Below are 24,492 nucleotides of genomic sequence, written 5' to 3' on the forward strand. Positions count from 1 at the left end.
GAATATATGTTTTATTAGCTTTTCACAATGTCTTCCTTAATGGTAATGCTTATGAGTTCTTGTAAATATGAAAATGTTTTTTTTCTCTTACTCTTTAATAATATATACAATTCTATGTTAAAAGTTTTTTCTTTTTATCTCTTTTAATTTTTAGCTCTCTTCACATAGTTTTTATTTCAAATACTTCTGATTAGAAGCTTGATGTCAATTTTTTTTAACCTATTATAAGTAATCTGGCTTTTCTCTGTATCTTTTGTCTGGAATTACACTTCTATGTGCCAGGGAATGAATGGTTTTAAAATCCTGCTTTGCAGTATAGTTTTGGGTTCACAGTTGCCTCTTGAATCCTCATAATACATTTAAATATTTGAGAACTTTATCCTTATTTTCAGTATATTCTATTAATTTTTGGTTGTTTCAATCTAGAATATAGTGAATATTTTCAGCTTGGAGAAATCCCTAAGCATTATATTTTCTCTTTAAATTCTTCTTTTTTGTCTTTTTAGATGTCCCATTAGATGGACATTGAAGCTTCTGAATTCATTCTACATTCCACTTAGCATTTTTCCATACTTTTTAGTATATTACCACTTTCTCTATATTTCTGGAGGACTCTCAGTCCAATTTTCAAGAATTTATATTCAATATTTAATAATGTAAAATTCTTAATTCTGCATATAGGTATATTAATTACATGATACTGCATATTCTTATTTCAATATAATTGCATATGGGTGGAGATATTTGATTATCTCTGGACAGTATATTGGGCTACATTTCTAGGCCTGTGCTGCTAATTTTTCCTTACCATTCTGCATGTTCTTTCTTTTTGTTTACCAGCCAGACAGATATACAGCCATGAGTTGGTTGGAGACTGGATCCATGGATTACCACGTGGAGGAGAACCTCCTGACCAAGACTCTGCATAAGAGAGAAAGAAACATTGATTGGGTAAGCTCTTGAGATTTGGGGGTTATTTCTTGAAGCATGTGGTATTCTTTAACTAATGCAGATATTACATAATAGTATCTAGTATAATGCTGACATTTGATAGTATTGGATAAAATTAATATAGTCTTATTTGCTTCTTATTTTTTCTTATCCTATGTTTTCAGACTTCATTGTCTTGTCAAAAATGATACCAAGTTTATTTACTTATCTATGCCATTACCATAACTATCATTATATCATTCAGTACCCAACAAATTCATTACTCATTGCAAATTTTGACTGGCTACTTTAAAAATAAAGTTTAGTTTATATCTGAGGGATAGATTCCCATTCTTACATAAAATCAATATTTAAAAAAAATTTCCTCCATTTGAGAATTTGAGTTTTTTGCCGTATTGTATATTTTACACACTTTTTAAAGTTATTTAAAAATTTTAAATTAACTCTCCCCTCTTGAATTATCCATAGTATGGAATTTGTGTTCCATAAGTTAGTGAGTTAAAAAGGTGACAAAACACTTACAAATACTTATCGTTGACCAAAGCTATTCTTATTTTAATTTACATTTAATATGTTGCAAAATAAAAATAATGCAAAATTCATAAAAGGGTACGCTAAGTGCTTTCAAAACTAACTTATATTGTACATATTTTTAATATTGTACAATATTAAAAATAATGCAAAATTATTGTACATATTTTTAATATTGTCGATGAGGAAACTGAACCCTAAAGATGTTAGATGACACATTTATAGTTTGAATTAGTAAGTGGAAGAGCCAGAAATTTAAACCATGCCTGTATTAATGCAAGGGCCATGCTCTTATTCACTTCAACATTCCACCTCCTAACAATAAATTGTTATCAATTATATTGATATTTTCCTGACTGATATATTTCTAGATTATCAGTAACATTTAAGGGAGATCAAAGTGACCAAAATAACTCCATATTTATACATCTTTCCAACCCCCATGGTTGGGTAAGGGACCAGAGCCCTCAGGTTCAAGCCACCCTTCTGCTGACCATGAGACTAATCTTTATGTCAAGTTAGAGTGGTTCAAAGGAATATACACTACCAAGGTCAGCCCTTCTAAAATTTCCTTTTTTTTTGGAGTTCCCATCGTGGCACAGTGGAAATGAATCTGACTAGGAACTATGAGGTTGCGGGTTCAATCCCTGGCCTTGCTCAGTGGGTTAAGGATGCGGCGTTGCCGTGAGCTGTGGTGTAGGTTGCAGACGTGGCTCGGATCTGGCATTGCTGTGGCTGTGGCGTAGGCTGGCAGCTATAGCTCCAATTATATCCCTAGCCTGGGGACCTCCATGTGCTGCGAGTGCAGCCCTAAAAAGCCAAAAAAAAAGAAGAGAAGAATTTACTTTTGTTTTGTTCATGTGTTCAAACATCCTGCTTCTACTCTCATTCTTAACAATGTGGGCTTTGCTGGCTGTCCAACCTGGGCTAAATTCTATATGACTTTGGAAAAATTACTTTATCTTCCCAGATTCTGTATTTTTCATTTATAAAATGAAAGTAGTAATGATAAGTATTATTATTGTTAAAACTGGCATTTGTTGGGTACTTACTATATTGCTGCCACTGTGCTAAGTGCTTTATCATAAATTATCTTATTTAAAATCCCTTCACTATTCCCCTCGAGTGGATACTATTATCCTGTATATCTTATACATGAGAAATTATATAATTTGCCCACAATTAAATAGCTATTAACTGACTGAAGTCAAACCTAGAATTCACTAACTCTAGAACCACGGTCATTGCTTCTATGAAACTGACGTACTACCTACTGCGCTAAAAGGCACCTCACAGTTATTACTTCTGCAAAGCATTTATTTTTTACTAACATTAAAATCATGTATATGTTCACTTATTTTCTCCCCATTTCCCGGAGTAACTTGATTTTTTAGTTGTCCATTTTTTGTTGTTGTTCAAGTTTTTATTGGTTCACCTAGATTCGAGCAGCAAACTTAAGACCCAGTCTGTTGCCCCTCTCTAGTGGCTTGCTTGGTTCCATGAACACAGTCCATTTGCTGGGTCCCTCTGTCACTTTTAAGGACTTTCTGGCTCTTTCTCTACTGGATTGAATGTCCAGATATCTCCTGCCTTGAACATCTCCATCTCCTACCTTTACTTACCTGATTATTATGCACTACATTGTCTTTCAGTGGTCTTTTCTAGTTTTAAAATAGCCATCCAAATAAACATTGACTAAATTCCAACTAAAGAAGATACTTGTGAATCAGACATATATCCTGCTCTCAGTGAGCTTACACACTAGTGCAGGAGATAGAATGCATGTAGAAATGACTACAGGGCAAGTAGGAAGTAAATTATGCCTTGAGAGAAATATAAACATTTGTGTAAGTGTTCAGAGAAAGAAGAGTTGAGTCAGCTGACATCTTTGAGTGCCTAAGATATACCAAATAGTGTCACATATCTTATTTCACTTCCTCATAACCCTGTGAAGAAAGCATTGACATGCCTATTTTTCCAAATAAGGAAAATGAGGCACACAATTATGAAGTAATTTGCCCTAGAACACTGCACAGGTTGGACACAGCGATCAGCTGCTCTGAATAGACTGCTTTTGTTCAGTGGTTAGGTCTAACCTCTATACCCTAGTCCTTTTCCATTCTCCTGTTTGGCTAAATCTATTCTAGACTTCCCCAGTAATTCAGTCTCTCCACCTTTACACCTCTTTTCTTACCTTCCTTAATTGATTTCTGATTAGAAAAGGAGAGGGGAAAAAGCAGTGTGGGGCGGGGAGAGGTAAGCAAGTTATTTAGAGATATACATCCTTAAACTTTATGAAATCCCATTTATATTGTCATCCCATTAACACTGAATATTGCCCAGGGCCAGTCCAATGTAAAACTGGTAAGAAGGGTAAGTTTATCTGGAGTGGCTCTGACATTTGATTTTGCACCATTCTCCAACTGAAAGTATATTACAGTGTTCTATTTGCTTTGTCCCTGCCTGTTTTCCAGGGCTCCCATGCTAGTCTGGCATTAGGAAAACTTTTTAAATGGGGTTGGCCGCCTACCCACACAGACCATGAGCATGTGATTACCTCCCACCAGCCTTCACATAGGCTTACTTGACATTGACTCTGGGGGGCTGAGTAGGAAAAGTAGGTGTCTTGCAGGTTCAGAAACATCCTTTCTAAGCCTTAAGGACTGATGATCTGTTCTTTACCTTATTTGCTTCCTCTGATCTAATTTCTATCTTTCTTATACTTGCTTTCCCTGAAACTCGGACATATTTTGTTCTTCCCCTTTAATAATTTATCAATTCCAAGTTGCTCATCTTTCCCTTGGACTTCGGATGCCTAACCTGTTCCCTTTTCCTTTGGAATATGCCTTTAGGGCTATTGACCTCAGGATGTTCAGTTGGTATCAATGATGTAAACTTAGTGTTTTGACAAAAAACAGTCTCTAGGGAAACTGGAGCTTCCTAAAAGTTATTATTCTAGGTTGTGGGTGTTGAAGATAATTCTTACTGTTCTTAAGAGTCCTGTGTGGGAGAAGTGAATAAATTAGAGTATTTTGAATATACAGACATATGTATGAATCTGGGAAACAGCAGTGGCATGGTGGTTAAATAGGTGAACTTTGTTGTCACTCTGCATGGGATCAGATCTTGGCCCCAATATTTGATAGTGCATGGTTTTAGGAAAGTTATTTAATCTCACAATGCCTTATTTTATTTATTAAACAAGAATATCAACCACAATAATAATATATTTTATAGCTCCCCCTCCTCTTTTGGAGTGAAGAGTAATTAAGATTATAAATACTCAGCATTGGAATAGGTATGGTATATGTAAGCATTCAATACATTGTGAGTGTAAAGGAAAGTGTACTTCTTTTAAAAATACTGTTCAATTAGGTTTCAGTGGAAATCGGTTTTAAAACTCTGAGATGTGAATTTTACTTTAAGAGTTGCATGTGCAGGTAACTTCAGGAGAAAGAGATAGGGGATCTTTATCTTAGACACTGAGACACGTCTAATGGTACTTTGGAGGAATTAACAATTTGCATAATACTGATGACCCTTGAACAATGTATAATCCATGTATAATTTATAGTCAGCCTTCCATATCCCTGGTTACTCAGCATCCACAGGTTCAACCAAGTTTGGACAGTGTAGTAACATGGTATTTACTATCGAAATATAACTGCATATAAGTTGACCCAGGCAGTTCAAACCCACATTGTTCAAGGGTCAATTGTACAGTAATTTATCTAAAAGCACAAAGTTGCTTCAAAAGATGTGCACTTCAATCTAAAATTAAAGAGTGAGATATTATTGGAGTTCTTTTGTGGTGCAATGGGTTAAGGATCTGGCATTGTCACTGCAGTGGCCTGGGTTTCTGCTGTATGTTCCTGTCCCAGGAACTTCCACGTGACACGGGTGTGGCCAAAAAAAAGAGTAAGATATGATCTTGTATTTTCTTGTGATATTTCAAAATGTTTCAAAATAGAGAAAACAAGGAATAGAGAGAACCAAGTGAGGTTCAACAAAGAGCTGTTAATTGCTCAAGATTCATGTAGTGGGAGAAAACAGAACTGCTTTTTCTATAAGCAAGAAACCAGGATGAGAATGATGAGGTCTTGCAAATTTAAAGTGGTAGGGATATTTTTTTAAAGTTTTCTATCAGAAAATAAACTGGGGGTGTTTTGGGAGGGTTTTTTAAGAGTCTCTTTGCAGTGGATATATGTCTTTACATGGAGAGATAGTGCCAAATATTTGGATTTAAATATTTTTTAAAAAAAACTTTTAAATGGGTTATGAACAGAATTAAAGATAATGAGTTTAAGTTTACTTTTTCTGGTGAAAGGTGTCTGCTAGAATTTGAATCAGAAGTACTTTCATTCAGATGCCTATATGATAAATACCCATAAAACTGTAAAACTTTGCTATAGCTGTTAGAGATCACAGTTTGGAGCAGTTCAGATTATGAGATCATTGAAAACACTTTCAAATGTCAGTAAACTCATTTCTTGAGCTGCTGGCTATCTACTGGTGAAGACAGGAAGAACGTCTCAATCTTCTGGTGTATGCTTCCTGGTTCAATTACTGTGATGTGGTCAGAAATATTGCCTGTACTTTGGTGATGAGGTATTTTTGAAATGCAAATTAACACTCTCTCTTAACGTACAGTAGAATTTCACTCCTGACTGTCACTTTTAATAACTTTTATGCCTTTGTTAATTCTACATAGCATGGGAAAAGTCTGAAGGAGTCCTATCAGATTGCTAAATATGGTATCTGAAATGTGGTAAGAGAAAGGTGAGAGTTGGATCCCTTAAGTTCTTACTTTGTGTATTTTTTTAAATGGTGAAGTTTTAAGTGATTTGGTTTTCACTACATTGTTTTCTCCCACTTTTGAATTTTGAAAATGTATTTACAAATTAATAAGGATATATGACCTAGCAATTCCATTCCAAGTTGTCTACTTACATATTCACCAAAACATATGCACTAGAATGTTCCTAGCATCAATACTTGTGATAGCCCCAAATCCAAACTATTGATATTTCCAAATACATGTGAGTGTATATACCCACACACATTCTCTTACAATAGAATACTATACAGTGATGAAAATGAATAATCTATAACTATTTGCAGACATTTAGCTGAATTCCACACACATAATATTGGAAGAAGTTAGTAACAAATGAGCCCATAGCATATGATTCTATTACATAAAGTGCATCAGGGTAAAGCTTACACATTGTATTAGAGGAAGGGTAGTAATTACCTTTAGAGGTGGGATGACTGATGGGGAGAAGGAGCTTCAGGGATGTATGTAATCCTGTTTCCTTTTTTTTTTTTTCTTTTTCTTTATTATTATTTTTTTAGGGCCACATATGGAGGTTCCCAGGCTAGGGGTCAAATCGGAAGTGTAGCCGCTGGCCTACACCACAGCCACAGCAACCGGGATCTGAGCTGCATCTGCGACCTACACCACAGCTCATGGCAATGCCAGATCCTTAACCCACTGAGTGAGGCCAGGAATCGAACCCGAACCCTCATGGTTACTAGTTGGGTTCGTTAACTACTGAGCCATGATGGGAACTCCGTCCTGTTTCTTAATCTAGGTGTGATCCTGTTTCTAAATATTTGTGTAGATTTATTGAGGTGTAACCTTTTGAAATATGTCCTTTTATGTATTATAATATACTTCAGTAATAAGTATTAAAAAGGAGAACATCTCTTGATTACCAACTTAGGGAGTTTTCTGATATTCTAAAACGTTATGAAGAATTTCCTGTTTGGAGGAAAATAAAACAAATTTTAGACTTGAGATCTAGAATACACTCTGACAGTGCCTTACATATTATATGTAGTTGATGAATAAATGTGTGTTGATGGACCAATGTGCTTTATTTTATTGTTGTGATGATTTTAAAGCATGATGTTAACAGGTCATGATAAATATTCACATTAAAACTAGGTACGCCAAGTCATACTTTATAAAACTCCTTAAAGGTTTTCTCTTGGAGTACTGAATGGTGCCTAATGTATCAGTCTTAAAAACGTGGAAGGCTGATAATGAAATTGCGTATGTTCAATTTCAAAGGACATTGCTAACTCCCTGCTTTATCTCTATTAGTACTTTCTATTTGGCTTCAGTCCTCCTTTTAAATTGTATTCATTGAATTTACCAAGGACAGTAATTTGTTTATCATTATGATGATGCATTGCCCTAACAGATTAGTAGCTTGATATTGTTGTGGTTTTTCCTTAATCACAAAGAAGATATCTTTCATAGTGATTGAATAATTTATTTCATGTAGGAAAATATTTACTTTAGCAAATGCAAAGTTTTTTATTAGATGGAGATTTATTTTAAATGCTGCAGATTTTTTTAAATAAATGGCTAAGTTTTTGAATGAGGCCTGGGAGTAAAAAAGAAAAAGTTTCATACACACTGAAATTTCTTTAAAAACTTAAAAGTTTAAGCAAATAAAGCACTCACTCACCAGAACACAATTTGATTGTCAGCTTTTAATTTGAGGATTAAAGGACTTTAGAAATTTAGCAGACTCTCTGTAGGCTCATCATTGAATTAGATTACATCAAAGTCTCATAATTGAGAAATGCTCTTATTTCTTATTTTGGTACTCTTGTGGCTATATATAATATATACATATATAATAAATATATAAATACATATATATAAATACATATATATGTATTTCTTGTTATAGAGACATATACGATATATATGGCCCTTATGATAAAAGATATCTGTATGTCTTTTATCATAAGGGCCAAGTAAATGTTTTTACTAAATGTTCTGTTTTCAAGACTTGTTTCAGCATTGCATAGAAATTAAAAATTTTTTGAAGTTCCCTCCATGGCACAGTGGGTTAAGAATCTGACTGTGGCATCTTAGGTCGCTTTGGAGGTGTGGGCTCAGTTTCCAGCTTGGATTGCAGCTGCAGCTCAGATTAAATTCTTGGCCCAGGTGTGGCCATAAAATAAGAAGTTTAAAAAGGTAATTAAAAAAAAGAAATTAAAAAAATTTTTTACTGCCATCTTTTATGTTCACCTCTAATTTATGTACATTGTTGAAATCTAATTTACATGTATTACTTTTTTGAATATTTTCTAGTTCTTTGATGTAGGGGGCTCATTCCCCCCTTTTTCTCATGGAATTCTAATACCATTTTCCCTACAATGATTTCTGTGATAAGGGTTGATAGGCCCTCTTCAGATGCAGAAAAGTCTTGAGCTTGTTCTGTTTTATTAGAATGTCTTCTGTACTGATCCCAGGTGGCTCTATAAGTCTTTGTTGAGGGAAGCTCTGGAGGGATGAGCTAGGTTTTAAAATCTAGTTGCATTTTAAAGACATGAAGCACCAGCATCTGAAAAATACACCAGGGAAAGCAGAATAAATGAGAGATGCAAAGAAATAAAGTTACAGAGGTTGAGGCTAGTGCTTTTGAGGTTTCCAAATGCAAACCTGGAGGTATTGAATCTCAGAGGATTTTAGGGATGTTACAGAAAGGGATGAAGGAAAATGAATTTGAAACAACTCTGCTGATTACTGTTTTCTGAAAGCACATTCTAAGTTTAAAAGGATATTAGATTTTAAAAAGCAAAAGCCCTCCTATTCTTGGTAATACAAATGAAGTTAATCAGGTTTGATAGAGAAGTGGGAGTGATTTTCAATACATCATGGATCAGAAACAATTAAAAATACGTTGGATAGCCTTACATAGTCTTCATCACCATCATCTAATATAGCATCAAAACACTATGCAATTTTCAAGCATTAGAAAGTATCTAAATTAAATATAGATATGTTTTATAATGATGATTAGTTAAAATGTCTAGGTATTTTCAAACATTACTTTAGAATTTAATCTGCTCAAACTTGTCTTCCATCTTGTCCTCGGTCAAATCATAAAAAAACTCACTCAATTCTTACTCTTATCTTCCCACAACCCTGGGATCTCTGGTTACAATTTATGATTAGTTCTTATGATGATGTGCATCTTAATGTTTGCTCTCTATTAATATACAAGAAATCAAGGCAGTTGCTTTCTCCAGACCCAACACATTTGTATGCTTCCAAGGAAAACAGCACATTTTCAAGATCTCTTCTCACTAAGACTGATTTTAGTGCTATAGTCACAAGGAAATTATGGTCATGATGCTGAGTAAAAAATAATAATGATAATATCTATATGAAATTTAAATACTTTATATTTGGTTTTTAAATTTACTTATGTTTTTCCTGTGCTTTTATTTAGAAATTATACTTTGGCATTTCCAGGGATTCTGATATAGGAGTAACTCATCATTCTGTTAAATAGCCAACTTTCTTCCAAGTACTACAAAGAGTAGCATTTAAAACCAAAAGGGCTAGGATTTACTTGGAGTTTTTGGAATTTTTAATCTTCTGCAATATTACATTTTCAAGTTAATTTTATTTTAATCTAACAGATTTTGACATGCAATAAAATATTTAAACAGTTCCTTTTGTTAAAATTAGAAAGTACAATATATGTTTAAGCATAGTCTTCATAAAATTTTGCAAATGTGCATTTCTTACATCAACTGAATACCAAATCTTTAAATTATCTTTGCTGCCAGAGTAGGAACTCTTTCATATAACACAGTTACAGCCAAAACTTTTTGGTTAATTGAAAAAGTTGTTAAAATGAAGACTAAAAAATATGTTCAAACCATAACTTGAAAAAATTTATTTAAACTTTATTTTTAATAAAATTTAAGTTAGTAAATTTAAATGATGAGATATCCACCTATTTGCCAACCTTTGAGTTTAATCCTACCATAGGAAATTTGCCTTTGCTTTTTCCCCCATAAACTACACCCATGATAGATTGTATATGATTTCATTTTGTGCATGTAAAAATACAGCGAGACTCTAAAAACACTTGGGAAGCAAGCCAAATAAAGATACTCCTAACAAGTTGCTTTACCACGTTTTAACTTCCCCTCTGCAATCTTCTTGCTTTTGTCTATTTATCAGAGCCCTCAAGTGGTTGCTTTTTTTTTTTTTCAGTTGAAGTATAGTATACATACAATATCATATTAATTTCAGGTGTTTAACAGTGTTTGGATGTTCAGATACTTTACAAAATGATCACGTTAGTCTAGTAACCATCTATTACCATACAAAGTTATTACAGTATTATTGATTATAATCCTTATGCTTATATATTATATATTACATTCTCATTACTAATTTATTTTATAACTGAAAGTTTGTACTTCTTAATCCTCCTCACCTATTTTTTTCCCATACCCTTCTGTTCTTGAAAATACCAGTTTGTTCTCTGTATCTGTGAATCTGTTTTTGTTCCTTTGGTTGGTTGTTTTTTTTTAGATTCCACATGTGAGTGAAATAATGATATTTGTCTTTGTCTGACTTATTTCACTTAGCTTAAATGGTGAAGGGAAAAATGCACAGGTGCATGCAAAAGAATGACCACTTTCTTACAACATACACAAAAATAAACTCAAAATGAATTAAAGACTTCAGTGTAATACATGAAGCCATAAAACTTCTAGAAGAAAACATAGGCACCAAGTAAACTCTCTCTCTTTTTTTTTTTTTTTTTTTTTGTCTTGTTGCCTTTGCTAGGGCCCCTCCTGTGGCATATGGAGGTTCCCAGGCTAGGAGTCTAATTGGAGCTGTAGCCGCCGGCCTACGCCAGAGCCACAGCAATGCGGGATCCGAGCCACATCTGCAACCCACACCACAGCTCATGGCAACGCCGAATCCTTAACCTACTGAGCAAGGCCAGGGATCAAACCCATAACCTCATGGTTCCTAGTCGGATTTGTTAACCACTGAGCCACGACAGGAACTCCAACATAGGCAGTAAACTCTTTAATATCAGTCTTAGTAACATATATTTTTACCTGGCTCCTTAGGCAAGAGGAGCAAAAACAAAAATAAATAAATAGATTAATACATTACCACATAAATACATTAAACCAAAATGGGTTTTTTTTTTTGCACAATGAAGGAAACTATCAACAAAACAAAAGGGGGAGTTCCTGCTGTGGTACTGCAGGGTAAGGATCTGGCATTGTCTCTGTGGTGGCACTAGTCTGATCCCCGGCCTGGCACAATGGATTAAGGATCCAGCACTGCCGCAGCTATGGCGTAGGTTGCAGCTGCGTTTTGGATTCCATCCCTGGCCAAGGAACTTCCATATGCCATGGGTGTGGCCAAAAAAAGAAAAAAAAAATTTGGTCAGTGTATGTTTTATTTTTCTCTGAGATAAATATCTAGTGGACACCCTGAGTCACATAGCAGTATGTTTAATTTCATAAGAAAATGTGAAAATATGCTGCAGTACAGTGGTGCCATTTTATTTGTCACAAGGAATATAGAGAGTTCCACTTGTGCCACATACTTTCCAACATTTGGTGTGTTGTCAGATTTTTGTTTTTGTTTTTAGCCATCCTGGTGTTTGTGAAATGCTATCACATTATGTTTTTAATCTGAATTTCCCTGAAGAAAAAAGATGTTGAATTATTTGACCCATGGGTATTTAGAAGTAAATTGATAAATTTCCAAATATTTGGGACTTTTCTAAAAGTATTATTTTTACTGATTTCTAATTTAATTTAATCACATTGTGGTCAGGGCACATAATTCCTGAGGTTTCAGTCTTTTTAAAGTTTGATCTATCTTAATCAATGGTCTGTTCCATTTGCTCTTGAATGAACAGGTATTTTATAGTATATGGGTATAAATGTTCTATATATTCCACTAAGTCAAGTTAGTGGGTTTTGTTGCACAAATATTCCGTGTATTTTTCAATTCACTTCAGGTCTTCATTGTCTTACAGTAATGTAGTCATACCAATATCTTAAGACCAATGTTTTCATAATATATCACTTTTCCATGCTTGTATTTTTCCCCTTTCTCTGTCTTCATAGGTGGATAACCTATTTTTAAAGATTTCATTTTGCTTCCATATTTACATTTTAGCTATATCTAGCATTTAGATATTTAGCTGTACAGTATCTCTTGATATTTTTAGTGGCGGATATAGAGATTATAATATACATCTTTAAATTATCACAGTCAAATTTCAAATAATGTTTTACTATTTCACAAGAAGTGTAAGGACCGTATGCCTTTCCAACTCCATTTACACCTATTGCTGTTTTTGTTGTTGTATGTTTTTCTATGACATTTCTATGAAACTCATGATTATTCTTTCAATTTTGATTTAAACAGTCATAGGTCTGTTAAATTAAATTTAATAAAATAAAATGTATGGCACTAAAAAGTTACTTTTTACATTTACCTAGATATTAACCTTCTCTGATACTCTTCATTTCATCCTTAACATCTGAATTTTCATGGTATAATTTTCCTTTAGGTTGAAGAAATACTTTATTTTTTCTAACTCAAATCTTTTTTTTTTTTCTAAATAATGATTTTATTTCAGCTTCATTTTAAAGGGTACTTTCGCTGGATGTAAAATCCTGGGTTAAAAGATTTTTTTTCATTTCAGCAATTTAAATATGATAACTAGCCTCTTGTGATGAGAACTTAGTAATCATTCATTAATTGTTCTCCTGTATGTATAATGTTTTGGCTTTTTTTTTTTCTGTCTCCTTTAATATTTTCTGTTGGAGTTCCCATTGTGGCTGAGTGGTAACAACGCCAACTAGTATCCATGAGGATGCAGTTCGATCCCTGGCCTCACTCAGTGGGTTAAGGATCCAGCATTACCATGAGCTGAGGTGTAGGTTGCAGACACAGTTCAGATCTGGTATTGCTGTAGCTGTGGTGTAGGCCGGCAGATGCAGCTCTGATTGGACCCCTGGCCTAGGAATTTCCATAGGCCATGGGTGTGGCCCTAAAAATCAATCAATCAATTAATTAGAGAAAATAAAATTTTCTGTTGATGTTTCACTTTCAGAAGTTGACTATGATGCGTCTAGGCATGTTTTTCTTTTTATTATCCTGCTTTGGGTTTTCTGGGCTTCTTGAGTCTATAAATGTTTTTCACCAAATTTGTAAAAAAATGGCCATTTAAAAATTTTTTTTCTTGCCTCATTTTCTCACACTATTCTTTTAGACCACTTACTATTGTCTCACAAGTTATTGAGTCTCTGTTTTGCTTTAATACATTTTCTTCCTGTTTTCCTGATTAGGTAATTGCTATTGATTTAACTTCAAGTTTACTGAAACCTTTTTGTCCTTTTCCAGTCTCCCATTAAGCCCATCCACTGAATCTTTCATTTTAGATATTGTTCTTTTCATTTCCAGACTTTCCATTTGGTCCTTTAAACAAAACAAAACCTTCAATTTCTCTCCCGACATTTCTCGTGAGTGTACTCATTATGACCAAATTTTTAAGTATTTTAACATATTTCTAATAGCTGATCTATGCTTGATAATTCCATTATCTGGGTCATTTCAGGGTTGATTTCTATTGACTGCTTCTCTTCTTGAACATGAGTCACACTTCACTGTTTTGTGTCTAATAAACTTTGATTCTTTAGTAGACATTTTGGGTTATATGTTAGAGACTCTAGATTCTGTTTTCTTTCCCTGAACAGTGTAGGTTTTGTTGTAGCAAGCAGTTACCTTTGCTGGACTTAAACTCTGTCTTCCCTGAAATGGACAGCAGCTGAAATCTCTGTTCAATTATTTTAGCTTTCCATATGTTGCTCCTGGAGTCTCCCATGCATATGCATAGTCTGAAGGTCAGCCAAGTATTTGAATGGAGTTTCTGTGCAGATTTTGCAGCTCGCTTCTCTTTGGCTTTCTTTTCTGGAAATTCCATTTTTAATTTCCAGCCACTCAGGCAGCCTGAAACTTCATCTCCTGATTCCTCAAGCCAGTAAGACTATTCTGCATTGTGAAGATTGAGCAGTACCCTCATGGAAAAAGGTGTTTAATTCTTCACAAAGTGAGATTCCCTTATTTCAAGACCCAAATTGCCGTCACTGTCTGCCTTTTGAATACCTTCTTTCCCCAGGAATCTTCCAATAAAGACAAATATCTAATTGTAGGTGGTGGTATTAATTTCTATTAACATATATGCTAATCAAATGAAGTTTGTGTTAAAATTTCCACAACACTGAAAATGAAACTTGGAAAATCAAAGTGTGATTTATCTGTGGCAGTAAATCAGAGGCCATCATTGCGGGTGAAATTTTAGGTTAGGAAAAAAAATAAAATTAATGCTCTCTTATTCTATTTATTTTTAAGGATGGAAATTATGTCCGTGAAATTACTACCTGCAAATAGATTTACACTTTAACACAGTCGTATTGATTAAACTATTAAATTAACAAAACAGAGATACGTAAGCTTTATCGTTCTTTCAAACTGTTTCTACTGAATATAAATTGTACACAATATCTAAAAATTGTCTGTGTTACTTGCTGTGTCTAAACAGAAATACAACAAATTACATTTCTCCAATTATGTTGTTTACATCTAATTCAAACTGATTTGTAAAGCAGCACAAAGCATCAGCAGGAACAGAGATTATGGCTCTCACTACAGGGTTTTAAGAAATATATTTTTATTCCTTTAATTGACATAGATAAAGGGAGAAGCTTTCTGATTTATTCATTATTTATTGCATATTAAAGTTCGCATATTTGAAAATTTACCATTGAATTTAACCTCAGAGCAGCTGCCTTTTATTATCATTTTTTTCCTAATTAGGAGGGATGCGAAATCATGGCTAGAAAAGTTTTTTTTTTTTTTTTAAATGGCAAGATCCAATTTGTGGTTCAAATGTAGTTATATTAATTCAGATAATCATTTACCAAATGTAGTTATTGGAAGAAATTACCTATGTAAATACTCTGTATTAGTCAGCAGATGGCATGCATTGTACATTATCTATCCCTCCCTGTTATCACACGTACTTTAGAATAGAAAGCATCTGTTTTTCTCAAAAAGACACATTATTCCCTCATTTGCAGTTTAGTGTTAATTTGTGAACTATTTAGTGATAATCAAAGAAGGTGATATTTCATCTTCATTTAGTTTGTACAGCAGATTCAATCAAGTATAAGATGGGGTAAAAATATATCGAGCAACTCCTTAGCAAGCTTAAGCATCTATAAAAAACAATCCCGAGCAGTTGTTTTCCTGCTTTGGCTAGAGGCTTGCACAGGAGGACAGAAGCCTTTTGGATGCAGTTTCTGAGTGCCTTCCATGAATTTGAGGAATATAAAAACCATTTTCTGTTATGTGTGGATAACCACATAAATTCAAAATCCAAGAAACAATCAACAAAAAGAAGCAACCTACTTTACTTCTAAGTCATTTATTTAATATAACACTGGAATAGCTTAATTGGTAAATCTCTTTATGTATAAAAGCTTGCAAGTGTTCACAGGCTTCCTTTTGAGTGGTTTCAGAGGAGAATTTGGCTGGTAACCTCTAACCTAACATAGCCTAGCATATTTCTTGTCAAACTGATATCCATCTGTCAGCCTGGCCTGATGCCGATTCCCAAGGTATTAGGTCACTCTTTGCAGGGTCTGAGTGGTATCTGCTAAAGTTATCTCTAGGGAGCTAAGTTCCATATATAGAGAGTGAACAGAGAACAGAAACATAAGCATCCACCTCTTCAGGCAAAATGGGGAGCCTAGACATTTGCCTTCCTTTATACTAGAGGTACTTTTTTTAGATTTAAAAAAATTTTTTTATGATTTTTATATTTTCCATTATATTTGATTTACAGTGTTATGTCAATTTCTACTGTATAGCAAAGTGACCCAGTCATACATATATACATAACATTCTTTTTCTCACATTATCCTCTATTATATTCCATCACAAGTGACTTGATATAGTTCCCTGTGCTATACAGTAGGATGTCTTTGCTTATCCACTCCAAATGCAATAGTTTGCATTAACCCCAGACTCCCAGTCCATCCCACTCCCTCCCTTCCCCCTGACAACCACAAGTCTGTTCTCCAAGTCCATGAGTTTCTTTTCTGTGGAAAAGTTCATCTGTGCCATATATTAGATTCCAGATACAGGTGATATCATATGGTATTTGTCCTTCTCTTTCTGACTTACTTCACTTAGTATGAGAGTCACTAGTGCCATCCATGTTGCTGCAAATGGCATTACTTTGTTTTTTATGGCTGAGTAGTATTCTATTGTGTATATACACCACATTTTCTTAATCCATTCATCTTTCAATGGACATTTAGGTTGTTTCCATGTTTTGGCTATTGTGAATAGTGCTGCAATAAACATATGGATGCATGTGTCTTTTTCAAGGAAAGTTTTGTCCAGATGTAGGCCTAAGAATGGGATTGCTGGGTCATATGGTAGTTCTATATTTAGTTTTATGAGGCACCTCCATACTGTTTTGCATAGAGGTTGTACCAATTTACATTCTCATTTCTCCACACCTTCTCTAGCATTTGTTATTTGTGGACTTAGTAATGATGGCTATTCTGACTGGTGTGAGGTGGTACCTCATAGTAGTTTTAATTTGCATTTCTCTAATAATTAGTGATGTTGAACATTTTTTTCATGTGTTTGTTGTCCATCTGTATATCTTCTTTGGAGAAATGTCTATTCAGGCCTTTGGCCCATTTTTCAATTGGTTGTTTTTTTTTGTTTGTTTGTTTGTTTGTTTTTACTGTTGAGTTGTATACGTTATTTGTATATTTTAGAGATTAAGCCCTTGTCAGTTGCATCATTTGACACTATTTTCTCCCATTCCAAAGTAGGCTGTCATTTTTTTTAATGGTTTCCTTTGCTGTGCAAAAGCTTGTCAGTTTGATTAGGTCCCATTGGTTTATTTTTGCTTTTATTTCTGTTGCCTTGAGAGGCTGACTTAAGAAAACATTTGTAAGGTTGATGTCAGAGAATGTTTCACCTATGTTCTCTTCTAGGAGTTTGATGGTGTCTTGTCTTAAGCCATTTTGAGTTTATTTTTGTGCATGGTGTGAGGGTGTGTTCCAGTTTCATTTATTTATATGTGGCTGTCCAGTTTTCCCAGCAATACTTGCTGAAAAGACTGTCTTTTTCCTGTTGTATATTCTTGCATTCTTTGTTGAAGATTAATTGACCATAGGTGTCTGGGTTTATTTTTGTGTTCTCTATTCTGTTCCATTGGTCTGTATGTCTGTTTTGGTACCAGTACTACACTGTCTTAATTACTGTAGCTTTGTAATACTGCCTCAAGTCTGGGAAAGTTATGCCTTCTGCTTGTTTTTTTTTTGTTTGTTTGTTTTTGTTTTTTTTTCATAGAACTAGAACAATCCAAAAACTTATATGGAACCATAAAAGACCTATAATTGCCAAAGCAATACCATACTAGATTTATTTGATGTGTTAAACATAGAATTACTCTCTTAGGTTGGGAATGAGGCCTTTTGAAACTTGAACTGGCTTTAAGGCTTATTGTATTGGAGGACAGCAGAAGTCCCTTATTCCTATTAATTAAATAAATATTGAAAAGAAAACTGAAACCAAAACAAAACATTTTTCTTTGTATTAGAGAACTAAATTGAGATATATTACCCTGAGGAAATAGCAAATATATCTCTGTCTCCAACTCTTAGTTATTGTATCCATTACTAGTTTAGATCTATGTTTCATTTGAAGGCATATTTCCATATTCAAAGAGGAATAAAATATTTCAAATAAAAAACATTACTTTGGTGCTAAAGGACTTTGGGGTTTGATTTATTCACTCTCTGTGTTTACACTTGTAGGAGATCAAGGACATTACTGAAAATGTTACTTATTCAACTTTTTGATATTCTTCAAAAGACTTTAGAAATCTTAAATGATCAGCCGAGAAGAAAAAGCTTCTATATTTTACTGTGTGGGTAGGAGCCTCGGTATGCATGAGGGAGTTCCGAGTGGGATTAGCTGCTGGCTTCCACAGATGCTGAAAGTAGCTTAGTAGTGGTGCTGATTGATCAATGATCGTATTTTGTTGTCCATTTCTTCCATGCTGTGGACTGCTAGCATCATTTTGTTGGGATGGGTAGTCCACTTTTGTTGATTTCTTAAGAAAAACTGGGGAATATACAGAAGATTAGGTGATATGTACAAACCGGGTACAACTGTAGCTGTTCTGCATATCTAAAAGAACTGGGAGAAATCTGTGTTGTAAAATAAGCTCTCTACACTTGAGGGTTATGCCCTGAGTCTTTGTCAATTGGCTGGCATTCCCTCTGGCCTCACAGTGCACTGATTCATTGGCTTGAGAAGAAATTATGTCCTTATTTGCGTATTTGGAAGGAATTTGTCCCATACAGGTGCCTTGAGGTTATAGTGGCTTCAGGAAAACCTGTTTTCATTGTCAAGTGAACTGACATGGTTAAAAAAAAAAGGTCACCAATTCCTTCTTCTAGTGACAGGAAATGAAGGCTGTGAGTCTGCTTCATTGTAATGACAAGAGTTATAAAAATCAAATTGTCACTCCTGCCTGGTAGATGTAGGTGACCTGCAGCCACAGGCAGGTCATTATACCTGTAGGTGCCAGATACTCCAGGGTTTGGCATCAGGCCCATGTTATGCTCCGAAGCCAGCTGGCTGGGCATTAGGGAAAAGCAAGGGGACTTCAGCTAATGGGGGGTTAAAATATGGCCATGTAAAGGATGCATAAGAAGCTATGTGTCTTTTCTAAGTAAATATAATCATTTTTATTAAGAGAATAAGCCAGTATCCCATGTTTGAACTCATGCCTCACTTCTCACATTCTCCCCTGTCTCAAGCTGCCTTGGAAGCCCCCTGCTCAGCAAGGCACAAGGCAGCATATAATCATGTCACTCTGTCATCAAGTCTCCTTCTCAATGAAATTCAGGTGTCTAAATAGAAAGGAGTGATGGCAGATTTTTCCCCTCTTTCAGCAGAAAGCCAAGGAAATGCTTTCAGAAAGATGAAAAATCCACTTTTGTGTCATCACAAATCATCTGTATAACACTTGGTGCACAAATATTGAAGCTCTTTGTGTCAGCTGTTTATTGCTTGGGTTAGGACAGGAATACATTTTCTCTGTCAATACTTGATTAGGTGAAAAATTCCCTGCGAGTAGAAGCTGAGTTACCTGTGAAGAAATGGGCTGTACTGAAGACAGAACAGAAGCCCTTGTGAGATAATTCATGTTATTTGTTTGAGAAAAATCAGTATTTCATAACAAAATGGTATTAAGATACTTGAAGTCTATATCGACTATGTTCTCCAAAAACTTCCAGTATTTTAAATCATCATGGAGACACTACGGCTGTGACAAATTTAGAGCAAGAAATAGCCCCATTAACAGATGAAAATACAAATGTTACAATGAAATTAGACTTTTTTTTTGGTCTTTTTGCCTTTTCTAGTGCCACTCTTTCGGCATATGGCGGTTCACAGACTAGGGGTCTAATTGGAGCCATAGCCACCGGCCTACACCAGAGCCACAGCAACGCAGGATCCCAGCCACGTCTGCAACCTACACCACACAGCTCACGGCAACGTCAGATCCTTAACCCACTGAGCAAGCCCAGGGATTAAACCCGCAACCTCATGGTTCCTAGTCGGATTCGTTAACCACTGAGCCACGAAGGGAACTCCTAGAATTTTTATTTAATGCTCGCCTATTATGCACCATGCATTTTTACATTCTGTGAAAATTCTGCTGTATATTATCCCAATGATGCAAGTTCTTCCCATGTTAGAGATGCTTAACCTAAAGGCATAATCTCATTCAAACTTAGGAAACCCTAGTTCAGCCCCAAATACTATCTTTAGTATCAAACCCAAATAACAGTCATCCATGTTTATGTCAGTCTTTAACATGCATCCTTTGCTACTATCCTAAACCCAATTTATATATTTATATGCTTTAAAATTTGAGGTGAATGTGCAGCATTGATTGAGTTGTCCATCTCTATGATCACTGTCATTGCTCAATTTAAGGTTGGAACTGGTAAAATATCTACTAAGACATCTGCTAGAATGTTGCCTTTGGAATGCACTAGTATTTTTTCCCAACAGCCCAGAAAAATACATTGTTTGCTTTACTATGGAACCTTAAGGCAATGGAGTGAGTTTATTTACCCATAAATAAAACTGCCATACTGCATTCTACATTTGGTCTTAAGAAGGCTGGCAAGTGATAGCATCTTGACAATAAGGCAGTTAGTACTGATGGGTGACAGTCTTTGAAATACTGAGACTTCCACTGAATTTTTTATTTAGATTTTTTATTTAAAAATTAAAAATTAGGTCATATGAACTCTAAATACCATAGATTCCTACCATAGTTTTTACAACTCTGCCTGCCAGGTTGACATCTGTTAAGAAAGAGCAAAACCCATATCAGAACACCTACATTATGAAGGGATGTATCACAGAAGACCTGTGGCACACTAAGGAATAAGTAGTGAAACCCTTTATAAAGAGTGTGGGAAGCTTCAGATCATGGACCTATACAGATACAGTGTAGAGGTGTGAAGCTTCCTTTAAAGGATCCATAAAGTGCTAGAATTTGCAAAAATGTCTTCACAGGGGCATAGTTTCTTCCTTCTTGGATTCGTTGAGTTTAAGGTAGAGTAAAACCTAAAACAAAATATTACCAGTGCTGTCTTTACACAAAAAAGCAAAGGTCCATATGAAATATGCTTTAGCTTGGCATTCAAGATCACCTATCCTTTGCTAATACTACTGTTAGCAGGAAAAGCATGATATACCCACTGACTACTTTTTAGCTCCAGATTTACTTTCTATTCCACCATATTTATAGCATTTATTTCACCCCATAGCAAGTGCTGTCTTGCTTCTTTCTCTGTAGTGCTACTCCCATTTGTCTGACATGCCCTACCCACTGTCCCACTCCCTCCTCCTTTCCATCTGTCAAAATGTCCCCAATCTTCAAAAGCCATCTCTTCTAAACAGCCTTTATGGATATCTCCACAAGCTGTGTATGTTCACTTTTTCCTGCTTTGATCTCTCATATGTACAAATTATCTGTATATCTATATAATGACATAGCCTAGTGTTTTTTCCTTTGGCATTATGGTTCCTAGTTTCTATGATCTCTCTTTTTTTTTTTTTTTGTTTTTGCGAAAATTAAGGTGACTTTCTTATGTCTCCTGGCACATTTCCTATTTTTCTCTTTAAAAAAAATCAAAAATTGCATTTGCTGGGTTTAAGAGTTCTCTCTATGTTCTGGGAATTGTTTATGTATCCTCTGTGACTTGAACTTGTTCTCTCTTATCTTGTCACCTCTCATGGGCTTCAAATATCTCTGGACCATGTTTGTTTTATTCTTTTTAGTTTGAAGATCATGGTTGTTGATAGCAAAAATTCAATCAAAATAAATGTTGAGAAGTTCTACATTCTCAGATAAAACTGTATGCTTCCAGACACCATGTTTTTGTTTCTGGATATATGGAGGCCTCTTTCTTGCCCCTTGTATTATAAGTTGAACAAATCCTGAGTTTTGACTTTCCCAGATATCTTTTATCCTTTAGGATGTACCTTATGTTTGTAATCTCCAGCCACCACATCACAGTGGCTTTTACTCTGAATTTTCTAGAAGCTCTTTTCTTGTGGTGCATAGCCCATTTAAGGCTCAATACATTCCCTTAATCTCAGCTGGAAATTCTCATCTGATCCAGTCACTTTCTCCCAGAGTTTTAGTTCTTCAACTTCACCCTTGATTTTCTAGTGGATAGAATTGAGAAAGTTTGCATGCTGTCTCTTCAAATGGCAGAGTAATGGAATTATCAGCACTGAAAGTCATGAAGTTATTGTATAATCTGCACTTAACAGAATGCGACTTCTAGCAGATTACTAGATGCTGCTATGTTATGTCTCTCTGACAGTTTTAAAATCTGCATTAATGAGAGGCTGTCTTTGTTCCCACTTGGAGGTCAAGGGAAATCACACTAAGTATTAGATTTCAGTCAATTCCTTCTCTCAGGCATCATCTCCATTCCTCTGTCAGATATGCTCTCCTCTCCCTTGTTGCCTTTCTTTCTCTATATTGAATTTTTTTTTTTTCTGCTTAAAACATACTTGTAAACCCTTAAATCCAGAGCACATGTCCCATAATTACTAGTGCCTACTTTTTCTCCTTCCTAATCAAATTGGTTCTATTTATTGTCTTTGTAATTTCTCAGGTGCTGATTTATTCCTCATTAAACAAAAAGTGGCTTTTGTTCTCACCTTTCTTAGAAAAATGTCCAACAAATCACTTAATTCAATGACTTTTCTGTTCTCATTTCCTTTTAAAAATGTTTCTTTCTCAGATTTCTGTGAGATCAGTCATGTTTATTTTCTTTGTATCTATCTGCCAGTGATTTTATTTCCCAATGTGAGTTTCTCTTCCTCTGACTATGCTCAATTTTAAGTGTCCCTCAGGCAAAAGGCTTTTAGGTATTGCCTAAATCCTATGTATTCATCCTCTGTATTCTTCCAGGCTTCAACTCATTCCCAAGGGCTGTTGAACTCTTAAAGAATCTTCTAATCTAGACTTCATTCTTGAGCTCCAGATACCTAGAGCCACTGGGTACTGGCTTTGCCTCCTTCAGAGGCTTCTGATGGTGTGTTGCCTTCTGATGGTGTGGAGTTCATGGTAGTATATGCAAGGGTTGAGGTTGGGAGGATGGGAAGCATTTCATATTGATTCAGTGCCTGTAAAAATAATTATATTCCTAGATATTGGATATTATCTAACATTAAATGTTTCCCTTCCCTTATCTCTTTTACCCATGTGGACACAAGCTATTATTGTTGTTGTTATTATTATTATGGTGATTTTAGAGCCAAAACTGGCAGTTAATTAGTTTTAGTCACTATGGATCACATATGTGGCAGGCAATTACTTTATTCTTTCCACAACCATAAAATAGAAGATCACTGTTGCAAAGGTTACGAATTTAAAAAAAAAAAAAGGAAAGAAAAGAAAATAGACTCAGAGAGGTTAGTTAGCTTTCCTAAAGACAAACAGGATTCAAACCTAGGTATTGGGAATCCAGTGTCCATCTTTTTCCTTTAAAGCTTATTTATAGGTTTTGACAACAAAAATCTTGTAGGTAAACTCTTGTTTGTTAATTGATTCAACTATTTGCATAATTATGAGAGAAACACACAGTTATTAACCTAAAAAATTTTTAAATAATCTAGACACTCAGACAAATGTCAATATCTGTAATTATGCTCAGAATCACCTAGTGGTATAAACCATGGAGTGATGTTCCTTTGAATTCTGTGATGCTATAATCTTTAAGGAGATGGTGCCAAAGTAAGCTTTTTATTTGGAGATATGTTTGATTTGCTCTGGGAGGGTTAATGATTTTTTTCACTGTAACTGTACAGGAGTATTTCCTAAGATTAGCTATAATTAAATGCTGATAGAAATAGATCTCTGAAACCCCTTTCAGATTATCAAGTATCTCAAACATATTTTAAAATCAGCAGGTTTCCTAAAGAGGGATAAGACAACCATTTGGAGAAAAAGAAATTAAAATAGCACTTGAATATGTGGTTTAAAAAAATTCAAAGTAAAAAAAAATCACATATTTTGCAGAGAGATGCATTAACTTTGTACTAAGTGTTTCACTGAAATGAAATAACTAAGCAAATATTACAATTTGCCAACAAAAGAATGAAAGTTTTCTTTGCATGGCAGATGATTAGTATGTTTGTATCCTCCTAACACTTATAGCCAGTTAATGATTAAAAGCATCAATCATTGCAGTGGATTGTTTTTCAGTTTAGGTCTAAAATCAAATAATTACTATAAAATAAAGTACAACTTGGTGAAGAGAGGGTATTTCTTAGTGCTTAGGCGAAGCTGGTATGGTTCTTTCTCCCACCAAGATTTTAGCATTTCACAAATGGAATTAGAGCCACATTTGACCTGCTATGAAGGAAAGATGCTCTTGATGGCAGTAGAATTCTTGTCATAGACTTTCCAAGTGCATGGCATTATTTCCACTTTGGCTTTTTATAGTATATACCTCTGCCTTGTGGGCTGCTGAACAACACCTATAAGATTAGTCCCTGTTAGGAGA

General features: G+C 34.8%; 1 protein-coding gene and 1 long non-coding RNA gene across 8 annotated transcripts in view; one reads left to right on the forward strand and one right to left on the reverse strand.

Annotated features, from left to right (window-relative positions):
- LOC110257768 (uncharacterized) overlaps positions 1–24,492 on the forward strand; it is a 575,664-nt gene that overhangs the window by 507,831 nt on the left and 43,341 nt on the right. For both annotated transcript variants that reach the window (XR_014835852.1, XR_014835853.1), the window contains exon 11: positions 841–951. This is a non-coding gene — a long non-coding RNA (uncharacterized LOC110257768). The remainder of the gene's footprint in view (positions 1–840; positions 952–24,492) is intronic.
- The window catches only part of LOC110257722 (uncharacterized), a 476,707-nt gene that overhangs the window by 53,753 nt on the left and 398,462 nt on the right, over positions 1–24,492 (reverse strand). For 4 of the 6 annotated variants that reach the window (XR_014835842.1, XR_014835841.1, XR_014835851.1 and 1 more), the window contains one exon: positions 814–921. The gene's annotated coding sequence lies outside the window, so the exon portion shown is untranslated. Of the gene's footprint in view, positions 1–808; positions 922–24,492 lie in introns of those variants that run through there. The other 2 variants (XR_014835843.1, XM_085008769.1) reach the window with 1 other exon arrangement.

This window comes from Sus scrofa, chromosome X, assembly GCF_054392235.1.
Source record: "Sus scrofa isolate SSC_HxYL_T2T_F1_AM1 chromosome X, Sscrofa_HxYL_maternal_Yorkshire_Landrace_v2.0, whole genome shotgun sequence".
Lineage (NCBI taxonomy): Eukaryota > Metazoa > Chordata > Mammalia > Artiodactyla > Suidae > Sus > Sus scrofa.